This window comes from Salvelinus alpinus, chromosome 24 (assembly GCF_045679555.1).
Source record: "Salvelinus alpinus chromosome 24, SLU_Salpinus.1, whole genome shotgun sequence".
In the NCBI taxonomy this organism is placed as follows: Eukaryota; Metazoa; Chordata; class Actinopteri; order Salmoniformes; family Salmonidae; genus Salvelinus; species Salvelinus alpinus.
Genome location: NC_092109.1, coordinates 11,618,333 through 11,637,158, shown reverse-complemented (window position 1 = coordinate 11,637,158; position 18,826 = coordinate 11,618,333).

The window sequence follows — 18,826 nt, the reverse complement described above, 5'->3', positions numbered from 1 at the left end:
GATATAATAATGGTTACGTTACTATGTCTCTCCTCTTTGTTGTTGTGTGGTCCTGGAGAAATAGTGAAGTTATATCCCTGAATATTTTTGAGAGTGTTATAGAAGCGCACACACACACACACACACACACACACACACACACACACACACACACACACACACACACACACACACACACACACACACACACACACACACACACACACACACACACACACACACACACACACACACACACACTGTCGCTCTCTCCTCACGTTAGTCCTTCTGACAGGCAAGTGCTGATTTATGAGTCCAATTCCCTCAAACAGACACAGCCAGCAGTCACTATAGTGTGTGTGTGTGTGTGTGTGTGTGTGTGTGTGTGTGTGTGTCGTTATCTCTCTGTGTGTGTGTTTGTGTGTACGTGTTGTACTCCCCAAATGATTGATTATCCTGTCTGTGGTATTTTTGAAATGTAATCTCTTTTAACAGCATGAAGAGTCTGAGGTGGCCTTAGAAAAAAACAAACCCCCTTGGTCTGTGTGTGTGTGTGTGTGTGGGTGTATGTGCATAACCAACTGGGCTTGAACCTGGGTCGTCTACACCCCACAATACCAATACTATTTTAGCCTGTTGAGCTAAAGCCTCACACTCGGGGGGGGGGGGGGGGGGGGGGTTAGCACAAGTCTTCAGGTCACAGGAGAAGCTACACATCACGCAAGCTGTGTTCAACAACCTACCTACATTACACGGGTTAGAGACATATTGAATTCCAAATGTGTAGTGACCCACAACTTTAGCTGCTTGCCATTGCATTATACCCAGCCCTGGCCCTGGCCCTGGTCCTGGCCCTGGCGCTAGCATTAGCTAGCATTGTTTCCAGGCCCAAACCTATAACCCCAGCCTCTTCATATCCCTACTGTGCCTGCATGTCTGTGTCCTATCTTGCCAGAGCAGAACTGCCTCGTCATTTATCATCAGGATTCATAAACCGTTATTCATGTTTATAGCAGGTGTTGTGACACGTTTATTAAAGCGTTATGTCAGCTTAACGAAATGTTATGATCATGGCACTGATACATGGAGGGGATGGGGTGTGTTGGGTTGAAGCCTCTCTCTACAGTGTTTTATTATTCAGTTACTGGAAGACTCTCACAAATAAAAAGAGAAGAGCTTCTGGCAGACAGAGAGAACTCCCCCCTCCTGTTAAAGAACGCCGGCCATCAAATCACAGTCATTAAACTCTCAGGGCCTTTATAGTACGTGTGCGCGCACACACACACACACACACACACACACACACACACACACACACACACACACACACACACACACACACACACACACACACACACACACACACACACACACACACACACACACACACACCGTTTCCATGTTCTTCAGGGCTTTTAAAGGAAAATCACTATTCGCAATTTGCTAGCTGCCATAAACGTTGTGTTCCAGATAGTGGTTGTGGGTCCAACACCACAGCAACCCCACCAACATCCCTCTTTATGGCATGTTGTAAAGCTGTTGGCACGGGGACAGGGACAATAACTTTTTATCCGGCTGCCAATTTAAGGATGGAGATTAAGGTTGTGAGTTAGATTCATAGCCAGGTCTCGGTCAAAGTGCCTGATGAGAATAACACAGTGTAGGAAATACATGTACAGTGCCTTCAAATACCTTTTGTTTTGTATTTCACTCCCTTTTTCTTCCCAATTTTTGATCTCTTCTCATCGCTGCATCTCCCCAATGGGCTCGGGAGAGGTGAAGGTGGAGTCATGCATCCACCGAAACATGACCCGCCTAACCGCGCTCCTTAACACCAGCTAGCTTACTGGAAGCCAGCCACGCCAACGTGTCGGAGGAAATAACGTTCAACCGGCGACTGGGTAGGCCTGCCACAAGGAGTCGCTAGAGCGCGATGAGCCAAGTAAAGCCCCACCAGCAAAACTCTCCACCAACCCGGATGACACAAGGCCAATTGTGCACCGTCCTATGGGACACCTAGCCACGGCTGGTTGTGGCACAGCCCGGCTAGAACTCGGGTCTGTAGTAACGGCATTTAGCACTGCGATGCTGCGCCACTTGGGAGGACCCGTCACTGAATTTAAAATTGATAAAACTCAGATTATGTGTCAATGTCCTACACACATAATACCCCATAATGTAAATGTGGAATTTTGTTTGTCGAAATTTTGTGAAATGAATAAAAAATGAAGAGCTGAAATATCTTGAGTCAATAAATATTCAAACCCTTTCTCATGGCAAGCCTAAATAAGTTCAGGAGTGAAAATGTGCTTAAATTAAATCAAATCAAATTGTATTTGTCACATACAACAGATGTAGACCTTACAGTGAAATGCTTACTTACAAGACCTTAACCAACAATGCAGTTTTAAGAAAATACCCCCCAATAATAATAATAATTAAAAAAGTAAGAGATAAGAACAACAAATGATTAAAGAGCAGCAGTAAATAGCGGGGCTACATACAGGGGGTACCAGTACAGAGCCAATGTCAATGTGCGGGGGCACTGGTGTCGAGGTAATTGAGGTAATGTGTACATGTAGGTAGAGTTATTACAGTTACTATGCATAGATAATAACAGAGATTGCGTGAGTGGGGGGGGCAATGCAAATAGTCTGGGAAGCCATTTGATTAGCTGTTCAGGAGTCTTATGTCTTGGGGGTAGAAGCTATTTAGGAGCCTCTTGGACCTAGACTTGGCGCTCCGGTACCGCTTGCCGTGTGGTAGCAGAGATAACAGTCTACGGCTGGAGTCTTTGACAATTTTTATGGCCTTCCTCTGACAATGCCTGGTATAGAGGTCCTGGATGGCAGGAAGCTTGTCCACAGTGATGTACTGGAACGGAGTACCTTGTGATGTACTGGAACGGAGTGCCTCTGTAGTGGCTTGCGGTCGGGGCCCGAGCAGTTGCCATACCAGGCAGTGATGCAACCCGCCAGGATGCTCTCGATGGTGCAGCTGTAAAACCTTTGAGGATCTGAAGACCCATGCCAACTTTCCTGAGGAGGAAATTAACCTCGTCTTGGACAAGGTTAATTTGTTGGTGAATTGAATGCCAAGGAACTTGAAGCTCTCAACCTGCTCCACTACAACGCTGTCAATGTGAAGTGGGGGCGTGCTTGGTCCTCCTTTTCCTGTAGTCCATAATAATCTCCTTTGTCCTGATCATGTTGAGGGAGAGGTTGTTCTCCTTGCACCACATGGTCAGGTCTCTGACCTCTCTATAGGCTGTTTCATCCTTGTCGATGATCAGGCATACCAGTGTTGTGTCATCAGCTGACTTAATGATGGTGTTGGAGTCGTGCCTGGCCGTGCAGTAATGAGTGAACAGGGAGTACAGGAGGGGCCTGAGCACGCACCTGTACCTGTACGCTTGCCGTGTGGTAGCATCTGCTACCACACGGCAAGCGGTACCGGAGCAGTGTTGAGGATCAGCGTGGCGGATGAGTTGTTACCTACCCTTACCACCTGGGGGCGGCTCGTCAGGAAGTCCAGGATCCAGTTGCAGAGGGAGGTGTTTTGTCCCAGGGTCCTTAGCTTAGTGATGAGCTTTGAGGGCACTATGGTGTTGAACGCTGAACTTTAGTCAATGAATAGCATTCTCACATAGGTGTTCCTTTTGTCCAGGTGTGAAAGGGCAGTGTGGAGTGCAATAGAGATTGCATCATCTGTGGATTTGTTGGGGCGGTATGCAAATTGGAGTGGGTCTAGGGTTTCTGGGATAATGGTGTTGATGTGAGCCATGACCAGCCTTTCAAAGCATTTCATGACTACAGATGTGAGTGCTACAGGTCGGTAGTCATTTAGGCAGGTTACCTTAGTTTTTTGGGGCACAGGGACTATGGTGGTCTGCTTGAAACATGTTGGTATTACAAACTCAGACAGGGAGAGGTTGAAAATGTCAGTGAAGACACTTGCCAGTGTGTCAGCGCATGCTCTGAGTACACGTCCTGGTAATCCGTCTGGCCCTGCGGCCTTGTGAATGTTGACCTGTTTGAAGGTCTTACTCACATCGGCTGCGGAGAGCGTGATCACACAGTCATCCGGAACAGCTGAAGCTCTCATTCATGTTTCAGTGTTACTTGCCTCGAAGCGAGCATATAAGTTATTTGGTATGGTAGGCTCATGCCACTGGGCAGCTCTCAGCTGTGCTTCCCTTTGTAGTTTGTAATGGGTTTGCAAGCCCTGCCACATCCGACGAGCGTCGGAGACGGTGTAGGACGATTCGATCTTAGTCCTGTATTGATGCTTTGCCTGTTTGATGGTTCATCGGAGGTCATAGTAGGATTTCTTATTTAACTAGGCAGGTCAGTTATTCTTATTTAACTAGGCAGGTCAGTTAAAACTTCTTTTGGATCAAATCCCTTTAGCGGGATCAATTTGACAACATCCGGTGAAATGGCAGAGCGCCAAATTCAAATTAAATTACTATAAATATTAAACTTTCATGAAATCACACATGCAATACACCAAATTAAAGCTACACTTGCTGTTAATCCAGCCGCAGTGTCAGATTTCAAAAAGGCTTTACGGCAAAAGCAAACCATGCTATTATCTGAGGACAGCACCCCATCAAACAAAGACATCATAATTTAACCCGCCAGGCGCAACACAAAACTCCGAAATAAAGATATAATTCATGCCTTACCTTTGACGAGCTTCTTCTGTTGGCACTCCAATATGTCCCATAAACATCACAAATGGTCCTTTTGTTCGATTAATTCCGTCGTTAAATATCCAAAATGTCCATTTATTTGGCACGCACCAAATCATTAGAGTGCACCTGGAGTGACACAGGAAAATAACAGGGCTACTTCTTCATTTCTCTGAAGAAAAACATCAACCAATTTCAAAAGACTGTTGACATCTAGTGGAAGCTATAGGAACTGCAAGAATATTTATATTAAAACAGCCTTGCCAATGGAACCAATGGAATACAGATTGACCTCAAAAAAATGTTTCCCTGGATGGAATGTGCTCGGGGTTTCGCCTGCCAAATCAGTTCTGTTATAATCACAGACTTTATTCAAACAGTTTTAGAAACTTTAGAGTGTTTTCTATCCGAATCTACCATTTACATGCATATCTAAGCTTCTGGGCCTGAGTAGCAGGCAGTTTACTTTGGGCACACTTTTCATCCGGACGTGAAAATAGCACCCGAAAGCCATAAGAAGTTTTAAGAACAAATTATTATTTTCAATGACGGCCTAGGAACAGTGGGTTAACTGCCTTGTTCAGGGGCAGAACGACATATTTTTACCTTGTCAGCTCAGGGATTCGATCTTGCAACCTTTCGGTTACTAGTCCAACACTAACCACTAGGCTACCTGCCACCCCGTTTCCTTCTCCAGCGAATCACGGGGATCTGGGCCTGGTCGGGTGTCTGTAGTAGTATATCCCTCCCGTCCGACTTGAAGAAGAACTCTTCGTCCAGTTTGAGGTGAGAAATCGCAGTTCTGATGTCCAGAAGCTTTTTTCGGTCATAAGAGACGGTAGCAGCAACATTATGATCAAAACAAGTTATGAACAACGCGAAAAATCAAACAAAAATGCATGGTTGGTTAAGAGCCAATAAGACGGCAGCCCTCCCCGGCAGCCCTCCCCTCCGGCGCCATCATCAAACTTAACAAATCATATAATAAGTTCCATGAATTTTCAGCTCACTAATAGTGGTTAGCATGATTTCTTTTATGACTACCCCATCTCTATACCCCACGTATACAATTATCTGTAAGGTCCCTCAATCGAGTAGTGAATTTCAAGCACAGATTCAAGCACAAAGACCAGGGAGGTTTTTCAATGCCTCGCAAAGGGCACCTGTAGATGTGTAAAAATAACAATAATAAAAAAATATATATATCCCTTTGAGCATTTTGAAGTTATTAATTAGGCTTTGGATGGTGTATCAATACACCTAGTCACTACAAAGATACAGAGCCTTCGGAAAGTATTCAGGTCCCTTGAATTTTTCCAAATTTTGTTACGTTACAGCCTTATTCTAAAATGTATTAAATGTTTTTTTCCCCCTCATCAATCTACACGCAATACCCCATAATGTGTCATGCCCTGGCCTTAGTATTCTTTGTTTTCTTAATTATTTTAGTTAGGTCAGGGTGTGACATGGGGAATGTATGTGTTTTTTGTAGTGTCTAGGGTGGTTGTAAGGTTTAGGGGGTTTATTAGAGTAGTTGGGTTTATGTTTAGTATAGAAGTCTAGCTGTGTCTATGGTTGAGTGTAGGTATCTAGGAAAGTCTATGGTTGCCTGAATTGGGTCTCAATTAGAGACAGCTGGTTATTGTTGTCTCTGATTGGGAGCCATATTTAAGGCAACCATAGGCTTTAGCTGTTTGTGGGGAATTGTCTATGTCAATGTTCTATGTTGCATGTGTGCACTAGTTCGTTATAGCTTCACGATCGTTTGTTGTTTTTGTTAGTTTGTTAATAACCTTTTGTCAATAGGGGGAGCTGTTAGCATTATTTTTTTTTTTACATTTCCAAATTAAACTGCCTCGTACTCAATTCTTGATCGTACAATATGCATATTATTGTTATTATTGGATAGAAAACAGTCTATAGTTTCTATAGGAGTTGAAATTTTGTCTCTGAGTGGTACAGAACAATTTCTACAGCACTTTTCATGACAGGGTTCAGATTTCAGAAATTTTTACCTCTGATCTGGGGTCTGTTTATAAGGCCACAGTGAATGCTATGAAGAAACCGACACTACCTACGTCTTCCTCTGGGTGTCTGTACGTCATCACGTTTTCAATGAACTCTATGGGACGTTCACAGCCATTATAAATGACAAAAATGTACAGAGACCCCTCTTTCTCAACGTGCGCCTCAAGCGTGAAGGCCATCGGACCTGCCTCGTTCCAAATCGTTTTCTAACCAGCAGTATTTCTCCGGTCATGTTTTCAGTCGTTATAGTTGTTAAAAACATCATAAGGTAGTGAATTTTAACCGTTTTATAGCAATTTATATCCGTTTAGTGCGATTCTGAGGAATTTATTTGTCGTGCACTTTCTAGCTTTGGGAACGTTTCGCGGTCTCGGTCGTTGTTAGTGGACATTTCGAAGGACAGAGGACATCTATCGACCAAAAGACGTTTATAACATAGAAAGGATACATTGCCCAAGAATATGATGGAAGATCAGCTCAAAGTAAGCAATATTTAATATGATAAACCGTGTTTCTGTCGAAATATTTTAAACGCATACATCGCCATTTTGTTTGGTATAGCTTCACTTGGCCAACCCTGTATTGAAAAGTAAGGATAATTTTAAAAATGTAAATCAGCGGTTGCATTAAGAACTAATTTGTCTTTCGATTCCTGTCAACCCTGTATTTTTTAGTCAAGTATATGATTAGCTTTTAATTAAACTAGATCACTCTGATAGATGACGTCAGACATATTGAGGCTTGATTTCCTAGTATTTTCATTGTGTAACCACGGTTTTGTATGGCTAAATATGCACCTTTTCGAACAAACTGTATATGTATGTTGTAAAATGATGTTACAGGAGTGTCATCGGAAGAATTCTGAGAAGGTTAGTGAAAAAATTAATATCTTTTGGCGGTGGTTACGTTATAGCGCTCTTTGGCTGGAATCGATGCTCTGGTAACGTTGGAACATGTAGTATGCTAACTTATCGATTTATTGTGTTTTCGCTGAAAAACGCTTAGAAAATCTGAAATATGGTCTGAAATCACAAGAACTGGGTCTTTCCATTGCTATGCTTTGTCTATTTTTATGAAATGTTTTATGATGAGTAAATTGGTCATACACGTTGCTCTATCTAGTAATTCTAGTGGATTTGTGATGGTCGGTGCAATTGTAAACTGTGATTTCTACCTGAAATATGCACTTTTTTCTAACAAAAACTATCCTATACCATGAATATGTTATCAGACTGTCATCTGATGGTTTTTTTTATAGGTTATTGGCTATCAATATCTTAGTTGAGCCGAATTGGTGATAGCACCTGAAGGAGTAAGAAACTGATGGAGTTAGAATAGTGGTGTATTTTGCTAACGTGTTTAGCTAATAGATTTACATATTTTGTCTTCCCTGTAAAACATTTTAAAAATCTGAAATGGTGGCTTTATTCACAAGATCTGTATCTTTCATCTGGTGTCTTGGACTTGTGATTTAATGATATTTAGATGCTACTATCTACTTCTGAAGCTATGCTATCTATGCTAATCAGTGTGTGGGGGGTGGGGGGTGCTCCCGGATCCGGGTTTCTGAGGCAGTAAAAGTTAAAGTGTTTCGTGTCGTGTTCTTTCATCTTCTTTAATAAAGAGAAGATGTATCATTATCACGCTGCGCCTTGGTCCGTCTCTCCACACGATCGTGACAGAATTACCCACCAATGCGGGATCAAGCAGCGTGAAAAGCGGCAACAGGAGCAGCGCAAGGAGGAATGGAAATGGGAGCATAATATGGACTACACTACGTGGGAGGAGATCGACAGATGGGCGATTGACCCAGGGCGAGTGCCGGAGCCAGCCTGGGATTCTCTGGCGCAGTGTGAGGAGGGATACCGGCGAATGGAGGCAGCACGACGACGCGGTAGGAAGCCTGTGAGTCAGCCCAAAAAAATTATTGGGGGGGGCTTAGAGGTAGTGGGCCGAGGGCAGGTAGGAGACCTGCGCCCACTTCCCAGGCTAACCGTGGAGAGCGGGAGTACGGGCGAACACCGTGTTACGCAGTAGAGCGCACGGTGTCTCCTGTACGTGTTCATAGCCCGGTGCGGGTTATTCTACCTCCCCGCACTGGTAGGGCTAGATTGGGCATTGAGCCAGGTGTCATGAAGCCGGCTCAACGCGTCTGGTCTCCAGTGCGTCTCCTCGGGCCGGCATACATGGCACCAGCCTTACGCATGGTGTCCCCGGTTCGCCTACATAGCCCGGTGCGGGTTATTCCACCTCCCCGCACGGGTAGGGCGACGGGGAGCATTCAACCAGGTAAGGTTGGGCAGGCTCGGTGCTCAAGGGAACCAGTACGCCTGCACGGTCCGGTATTTCCGGCGCCACCTCCCCGCCCCAGTCCAGTTCCACCAGTGCCTACACCACGCACCAGGCTTCCAGTGTGTCTCCAGAGCCCTGTTCCTCCTCCACGCACTCGTCCTATGGTGCGTGTCTCCATCCCGGTACCACCAATTCCGGCACCACGCACCAAGCCTCCTGTGCGTCTCCAGAGTCCTGTGCATCCTGTTGCTGCTCCCCGCATTAGCCCTGAGATGCGTGTCCCCAGCCCGGTACCACCAGTCCCGGCACCACGCACTAGGCCTAATGTGCGTCCCCAGGGTCCAGTATGCCCTGTTCCTTCTCCCCGCACTAGCCTGAAGGTGCGTGTCCTTAGCCCGTTGCCTCCAGTTCCGGCACCACGCACCAGGCCTACAGTGCGCCTATTCCGGCCAGAGCCATCCGTCTGCCCAGTGCCATCTGAGCCATCCGTCTCCCCAGCGCCATCTGAGCCATCCGTCTCCCCAGCGCCATCTGAGCCATCCGTCTCCCCAGCGCCATCTGAGCCATCCGTCTCCCCAGCGCCATCTGAGCCATCCGTCTCCCCAGCGCCATCTGAGCCATCCGTCTCCCCAGCGCCATCTGAGCCATCCGTCTCCCCAGCGCCATCTGAGCCATCCGTCTCCCCAGCGCCGTCTGAGCCATCCGTCTGTCCCGAGCCATTAGAGCCGCCCGTCTGTCCCGAGCCGTCAGAGCCGTTAGTCAGTCAGGAGCCGCTAGAGCCATTCGTCAGTCAGGATCTGCCAGAGCCGCCAACCAGACAGGATCTGCCAGAGCCGCCAACCAGACAGGATCTGCCAGAGCCGCCAACCAGACAGGATCTGCCAGAGCCGCCAACCAGACAGGATCTGCCAGAGCCGCCAACCAGACAGGATCTGCCAGAGCCGCCAACCAGACAGGATCTGCCAGAGCCGCCAGCCAGACAGGATCTGCCAGAGCCGTCAGCCAGCCATGAGCGTCCAGAGCCGTCAGCCAGCCATGAGCGTCCAGAGCCGTCAGCCAGCCATGAGCAGCCAGATCCGTCAGCCAGCCATGAGCAGCCAGATCCGTCAGCCAGCCATGAGCAGCCAGATCCGTCAGCCAGCCATGAGCAGCCAGATCCGTCAGCCAGCCATGAGCCGTCCAGCCAGGATCCGCCAGAGCCGTCCAGCCAAGATCCGCCAGAGCAGTCATCCAGCCAGGATCCGTCCCTCAGTCCGGAGCTGCCGTCCCTCAGTCCGGAGCTGCCCCTTATCCTGGTGCTGCCCCTTATCCTGGTGCTGCCCCTTATCCTGGTGCTGCCCCTTATCCCGGTGCTGCCCCTTATCCCGGTGCTGCCCCTTAGTCCGGTGCTGCCCCTTAGTCCGGTGCTGCCCCTTAGTCCGGTGCTGCCCCTTAATCCAGTGGGGTTAATGTGGAGGGTGGCCATTTGGAGGAGGCTACGTAAGCGGGTAGTGACTATGGTGGGGTGGGGACCACGACCAGTGCCGGAGCCGCCGCCGTGGACGGACGCCCACCCAGACCCTCCCCTAGACTATGTGCTGGTGCGCCCGGAGTTCGCACCTTAAGGGGGGGGTTATGTCATGCCCTGGCCTTAGTATTCTTTGTTTTCTTAATTATTTTAGTTAGGTCAGGGTGTGACATGGGGAATGTATGTGTTTTTTGTAGTGTCTAGGGTGGTTGTAAGGTTTAGGGGGTTTATTAGAGTAGTTTATTAGAGGGTTTATGTTTAGTATAGAAGTCTAGCTGTGTCTATGGTTGAGTGTAGGTATCTAGGAAAGTCTATGGTTGCCTGAATTGGGTCTCAATTAGAGACAGCTGGTTATTGTTGTCTCTGATTGGGAGCCATATTTAAGGCAACCATAGGCTTTAGCTGTTTGTGGGGAATTGTCTATGTCAATGTTCTATGTTGCATGTGTGCACTAGTTCGTTATAGCTTCACGATCGTTTGTTGTTTTTGTTAGTTTGTTAAAGTGTTTCGTGTCGTGTTCTTTCATCTTCTTTAATAAAGAGAAGATGTATCATTATCACGCTGCGCCTTGGTCCGTCTCTCCACACGATCGTGACATAATGACACAGCAAAAACAGGTTTTTAGAAATTGTTGCTAATTTATAAAAAAATATGAAATATCATATTTACATAAGTTTTCAGACCCTTTACTCAGTACTTTGTTGAAGCACATTTTGCAGCAATTACAGCCTCAAGTCTTCTCGGGTATGACTCTACAAGCTTGGCACACCTGTTTTGGGGGAGTTTCTCCCATTCTTCTCTGCAGATCCTCTCATGCTCTGTCAGGTTGGATGGGGAGCATCGCTGCACAGCTATTTTCAGGTCTCTCCAGAGATGTTGGATCGGGTTCAAGTCCGGGCTCTGGCTGGGCCTCTTAAGGATATTCAGAGACTTGTCCTGAAGCCACTCCTGCATTGTTTTGCTGTGTGCTTAGGGTCGTTGTCCTGTTGGAAGGTGAACCTTCGCCCCAGTATGAGGTCCTAAATGCTCTGGAGCAGGTTTTCATCAATGATCTCTCTGTACTTTGCTCCGTTCATCTTTCCCTCCATCCTGACTAGTCTCCCAGTCCCTGCCGCTGAAAGACATCCAAACAACATGATGCTGCCTCCACCGCGCTTCATCGTAGGGATGGTGCCAGGTTTCCTCCAGACGTGACACTTCGCATCAGGCCAAAGAATTCAACTCCAAGCGAGCTGTCATGTACCTTTTTACTGAGGATTGGCTTCCATATGGCCGCTCTATCATAAAGGCCTGATTGGTGGAGTGCTGCAGAGATGGCTGTCATTCTGGAAGGTTTTCCCATCTCCACAGAGGAACTCTAGAGCTCTGTCAGTGACCATCGGGTTCTTGGTTACCTCCCTGACCAATGCTCTTCTCCCTCAATCAAGGCTCTTCTCCATCGATTGCTCAGTTTTCTGGGCGGGCAGCTCTAGGAAGAGTCTTGGTGGTTCCAAATTTCTTCCATTTAAGAATGATGGAGGCCACTGTGTTCTTGGGGACCTTCAATGCAGTAGACATCTTTTGGTACCCTTCCCCAGATCTTTGCCTCGACACAATCCACACTCCTACGGACAATTCCTTAGACCTCATGACTTGGTTTTTGCTCTAACTTGCACTGTCAACTGTGTGACCTTATATAGACAGGTTTGTGCCTTTCCAAATCATGTCCAATCAATTAAATTTACCACAGGTTGACTCTAATCAAGTTGTAGAATCATCTCAAGGATGATCAATCAGGATGCACCTGAGCTCAATTTCGAGTCTCATAGCAAAGGCTCTGAATACTTATGTAAATAAGATTTTTTTTTTCTCGCTTTGTCATTATGGGGTATTGTGTGTAGATTGCTGAGATTGAAAAAAAAATCAATTTTAGAATAAGGTTGTAATGTAACAAAATGTGGAAAAAGTCAAGGGGTCTGAATGCTTTCCGAAGGCACTGTACATGTGTCCTTCCTAACTCAGTTGCCTGGAGAGGAAGGAACCTGCTCAGGGATTTCACAATGAAGCCGATGGTGATAATAATTGGCGCAAATCCGACACAACACATCACTGAGTACCACTCTTCATATTTTCAAGCATGGTGGTGGCTGCATCATGTTATGGGTATGCTTGTCATCGGCAAGGACCAGGGATGATTTTTAATGATAAAAATAAACTGAATAGAGCTAAGCACAGGCAAAATCCTAGAGGAAAACCTGCTTCAGTCTTCAGCAGGACAATAAACTAAAACACAAGGACATATCTACACTGGAGTTGCCTACCAAGACGACATTTAATTTAATTTTACCTTTATTTGCCAGGTTAATTGACTGAGAACACTTTCTCATTTACATCAACGACCTGGGGAACAGTTACAGTAGAAAAGGAATGTTCTTGAGTGGTCTGGTTACAGTTATGACTTAAATTGGCTTGAAAAGCTATGGCAAGACTTGAAAATGGTTGTCTAGGATTGATCAACAACCAACTTAAAAGAGCTTGAAGAATTTTAAAAAGAATAATGGGAAAATATTGTAAAATCCAGGTATGCAAAGCTCTTGGAGACTTACCCCAAAAGACTCACGGCTGTAATCACTGCCAAAGGTGTTTTTAACATGTATTGTCTCAGGGGGTGAATACTTATCTAATGAAGATATATTAGTGTTTTACTTTTCATATTTCAGATCATTGACCAAAAATGTCAAAAAAATCTATTTTAATCTCACTTTGTAACACAACCTAATGTGGAAAAGGTCAAGGGTTGTGAATACTTTCTGAAGGCACTGAATACTAGCTCTGTTTAATTAAACACACTCAGTGGAATGGAGGGCTGTGTGTGTGTGTGTGTGTGTGTGTGTGTGTCAACCCCCCCTGCCCCCTCCCCTCCATCTCCCTCTGCACACAAGCACTTTCCAAACAAAGCTGATCTGGCAGGTTTATTGATAGGGTAATCTAGGCCTGATTAATGACCCCGCAATCAGAACTAACCTACTATAAATCAGACCTAGATCAATACACACTGCTCTGCTCTATTCTGCTCTGCTCTGCTCTGCTTTACTGTACTCTGCTCTACCGTACTCTGTTATGCTCTATTGATTTAGATTCAATATTCTGCTCGCTCTATACATCCTGTTTAATAGTGATCTATAGGTATGACTTGGTACTGTGTGCAAGTGGAGGCTCCTCAGAGGAAGACCATCCTCCTCAGAGAATGTAGTAAAAATGTAAATTGATAAACATTTAAAAAGTTCTCCTTTTTAGATAAAACTACACAAAAAATATACACGTCACCAAATAATGTATTAAACCACACTGTTCTGCAATGAAGGTATACAGTAGCCCCAGCAGCACTCTGTAGGGTAGCACCAAGGTGTAGCCAGAGGACAGCTAGCTTCCGTCCTCCTCACTAACTTCAATACAAAACCTAGGAGGCTGGTTCTCACCCCCTTTCATAGACTTACACAGTAATTATGAAAACTTCTGGACGACGTCCTCCAACCTATCAGAGCTCTTGCAGCATGAACTGACATGTTGTCCACCCAATCAAAGGATCAGAGAAGTAATGTATTACTGAAAGCATAAGTTACAGCTAGCTAGCAGTGCAGTTCATAACATGTGGTGAGATCTGTAGTTGACCGAAAGAGATAAAAAGACAATAGATTAACAGTTTTGAAAAAATGTATTTCTTAGAAAATGAAGGAAAAGAAAGAGAGAGAGAGAGATTTTATATATACAGTGGGGAGAACAAGTATTTGATACACTGCCGATTTTGCAGGTTTTCCTACTTACAAAGCATGTAGAGGTCTGTCATTTTTATCATAGGTACACTTCAACTGTGAGAGACGGAATCTAAAACAAAAATCCAGAAAATCACATTGTATGATTTTTAAGTAATTAATTTGCATTTTATTGCATGACATAAGTATTTGATCACCTACCAACCAGTAAGAATTCCGGCTCTCACAGACCTGTTAGTTTTTCTTTAAGAAGCCCTCCTGTTCTCCACTCATTACCTGTATTAACTGCACCTGTTTGAACTCGTTACCTGTATAAAAGACACCTGTCCACACACTCAATCAAACAGACTCCAACCTCTCCACAATGGCCAAGACCAGAGAGCTGTGTAAGGACATCAGGGATAAATTGTAGACCTGTACAAGGCTGGGATGGGCTACAGGACAATAGCCAAGCAGCTTGGTGAGAAGGCAACAACTGTTGGCACAATTATTAGAAAATGGAAGAAGTTCAAGATGACGGTCAATCACCCTCGGTCTGGGGCTCCATGCAAGATCTCACCTCGTGGGGCATCAATGATCATGAGGAATGTGAGGGATCAGCCCAGAACTACACGGCAGGACCTGGTCAATGACCTGAAGAGAGCTGGGACCACAGTCTCAAAGAAAACCATTAGTAACACACTACGCCGTCATGGATTAAAATCCTGCAGCGCACGCAAGGTCCCCCTGCTCAAGCCAGCGCATGTCCAGGCCCGTCTGAAGTTTGCCAATGACCATCTGGATGATCCAGAGGAGGAATGGGAGAAGGTCATGTGGTCTGATGAGACAAAAATAGAGCTTTTTGCTCTAAACTCCACTCGCCGTGTTTGGAGGAATAGAAGGATGAGTACAACCCCAAGAACACCATCCCAACCGTGAAGCATGGAGGTGGAAACATCATTCTTTGGGGATGCTTTTCTGCAAAGGGGACAGGACGACTGCACCGTATTGAGGGGAGGATGGATGGGGCCATGTATCGCGAGATCTTGACCAACAACCTCCTTCCCTCAGTAAGAGCATTGAAGATGGGTCGTGGCTGGGTCTTCCAGCATGACAACGACCCGAAACACACAGCCAGGGCAACTAAGGAGTGGCTCCGTAAGAAGCATCTCAAGGTCCTGGAGTGGCCTAGCCAGTCTCCAGACCTGAACCCAATAGAAAATCTTTGGAGGGAGCCGAAAGTCCGTATTGCCCAGCGACAGCCCCGAAACCTGAAGGATCTGGAGAAGGTCTGTATGGAGGAGTGGGCCAAAATCCCTGCTGCAGTGTGTGCAAACCTGGTCAAGAACTACAGGAAACGTATGATCTCTGTAATTGCAAACTAAGGTTTCTGTACCAAATATTCAGTTCTGCTTTTCTGATGTATCAAATACTTATGTCATGCAATAAAATGCAAATTAATTACTTAAAAATCATACAATGTGATTTTCTGGATTTTTGTTTTAGATTCCGTCTCTCACAGTTGAAGTGTACCTATGATAAAAATTACAGACCTCTACATGCTTTGTAAGTAGGAAAACCTGCAAAATTGTCAGTGTATCAAATACTTGTTCTCCCCACTGTATATTTTTTTGTTTAACTTATTTAACTAGCAAATGCAGCTAGCTAGTTTAGTCTACTCAAAACACCCTTCTCAAACAGAGGGATGCTATGTTAGCTAGCTGGCTATGATATTCCAACACAACACTTGAACTCTTCCAAGTCAAGGTAAGCTTTTGGTTTTATTAATTTATTGCCACCTGCTAAATGGCTTAGTGACTATACACTGTAACGTTACTGAATGATTGTAGCGGGTTTACTAACACATTAGTTCTATTAGCTATGTTGACTAGGACATTACTTTAGCAAATATGGTGACAACAATGTAGGCTGTGTGTAGCAGTTATGATATGGTTTGGTTTGGAAAGGTTTTTCGCCTGGTCACCATATAGCTGAGGTGTTGTGCATTGAAGTCCACAAACAAAGGGAAAAGGTGAGAGGGGGAGAGCGCATAGATGCCATAAGGAATAGAACATGGCTGCTGTGAAAGTGAGCTGTGTTTATGTGTGATCAGGGGTGTATTCATTCTGCCGATTCTGTTGAAAAAAGTTTCTTAAACGGAAGCAAATGGAACGAAACGGGGATAAACATACCTGAATTTGTCCAATAGAAACTCTCGTGTGCAGCTGTTGGACTAATGATTACGCTCTAGATCAGCTAGATGCAGGCAAGGTAAGGCGGTATTGAATGTGTCACTGTCTTTCACCTCAAATTCTTCTCTCTATCTGTGTGCACCTATGTTGTAATCTTTCATTCATAGGCTAGGTTGTAGCAACCCCATGATGGGTATAGGGACAATTTGAGTGTCACGTAGTAGCCTAAACCTATTGATGTTACAATGAACTGGGTGAATGGAATATGATTGAAAGTCATCCAATATGCTGTAATAGAAATAAGGCCATCCTCATTAAAATAAGTGTCCTCCCTCAACAATCTTCCAACACGTTGTACCAAACTCAAAAATCAAGAAAAATAACAAAAACATAGCATCACTTAATGCACCCAACTGAATCAAACATGCCTAAGGCTGAGCCATGCTTCTGGCTGCCACTCAAACTGAGACAGCACCCTCACGGATAATGCTACCAGTAACAAGAACCACACTGCTTACACAACCTATGGTAGCCTGACGCCATCACTATCACACTATCACCAAAAGCGGCAACAGTGACACGTCAAAGGATGCGAGTGTGACAAGTTTGGGATGCTGAGTGAACAGTGACCGTACGCACCAGTGCACTCCATTGTAGGAGAGCACTCTTTATGTAAAACACATAGGTCTGATGGAAATTCACACACAGCATGTTGTTAAAGAATAAGCAGCCCATTAACTCTGGCATACTAAGCCAGTAGGTCCCAATCACAAGAATACAAAAACACAACAGTTAGGCTCAGCATTTCCCACTCGAAACGTACAACCATTACTTCCCGTTGCAAACATATTTTTCACGTTCAGCACACAAAGTAACCGTTGATCTAAAGTTGAAATGCAACAATGTTTCACACACAAGTTATTTTCAAAGAGACGGCTGACAACAGCAAGCGAGCTGCAATAAAAAACACAGTTCCACTCATCAGATGAGAGGCAGCTATAACTCCGAGGTGGACGGTGACGTCCCGCTCGTTCAACTTCCGAATACGGTTCAACAGCCACCTGAGGGCTCCACCTGGCGGGGCTGTCCAGGTGTGCTATACAGTTCGTCTTGGAGCCCTTGAAGTCAAACGAGCTGGACTTTTGTCTGTGTCAGACATGGATGCCGGATGTTGAACGGGATGCCAGGGCGTCTCCGTCAGGGATAGCCACTGCTCAACTGGAATGCGGAAGTGCAACCAGATCTGGACGTATTTTGTAGTGATTATTATTATGCCTGTACATTTTATAATAAATGCTTTTTTTCTAACAGGCTTATATGTTATTTTGGACATTGTTTAAGACATTCGTTGAGATTAAACTTGTCTGTTATTGTTGCAAACACAATTATTTTGGGTGTAGCAGTCGGGCTAGCTAGCATGCTAGATAACTATCATAATGGGTGTGGTAAGCTACCTGATTCAGCTTGCTAGCGTCGTCAGCCAGATTAGCATCTAAATTCAAATTATTTTGAGTGTAATAGAGTGGTGAGGAGGAGGACTAGGAGCTCCGCGGACCTTTCGTGACCGTAAGTAATTTAGCCATTCATTGTAGCCTTTGCACTCTGTAAAGTTGCTATTTTTTCAAGTTTTCTCATTACTCATGACATTAATAAAGTCCAATTTAATCAACAAATACGATAATCAGTTTAAAAAAGGTTAAAGTCCAGGTCGCAGATAATGGACCTTATCAGGTATGTATGTAGTTGGTGCTGTATGTACAGTATATTAATAATGTTTACATATCTTGCATTACTCATCTCATGAATATACTGTATTTTATACCATCTATTGCATCTTGCCTGTGCCGCTCAGTCATTGCTAATCCATATATTTATATTTACATATTCTTATGCCATTCCTTTACTTAGACTTGTGTGTATTTGGTAGTTGTTGTGGAATTGTTAGATTACTTTGGGTGGGTTGTCTATGTGTTGTTTTCTATGTTGGGGTTTTGTGTGTTCGGCCTGGTATGATTCTCAATCAGAGGCAGTTGTCAATCGTTGTCCCTGATTGAGAATCATACTTAGGCAGCCGGGGTTTCACGTGTTTTTTGTGGGTGTTTGTCTACCGTGTTAGTGTTTTCACCACACGGTACTGTTTCGGTTTTCTGCACTTCGTTTATTGTTTTGTATTTCAGTGTTCAGTTTCGGTTTTAATAAATCATCATGAGCACGAACCACTCTGCATATTGGTCCGATCCTTCTCGCCTCTCCTCGTCCGATGAGGAGGACGAAATAGACAATCGTTACAGATATGGCTGCACTGTCGGAACTAGAAGCATAAGCATTTCGCAACACTCGCAATAACATCTGCTAACCATGTGTATGTGTAACGCTTCTCGTGGGCTGAAGGAAGAGTGGACCA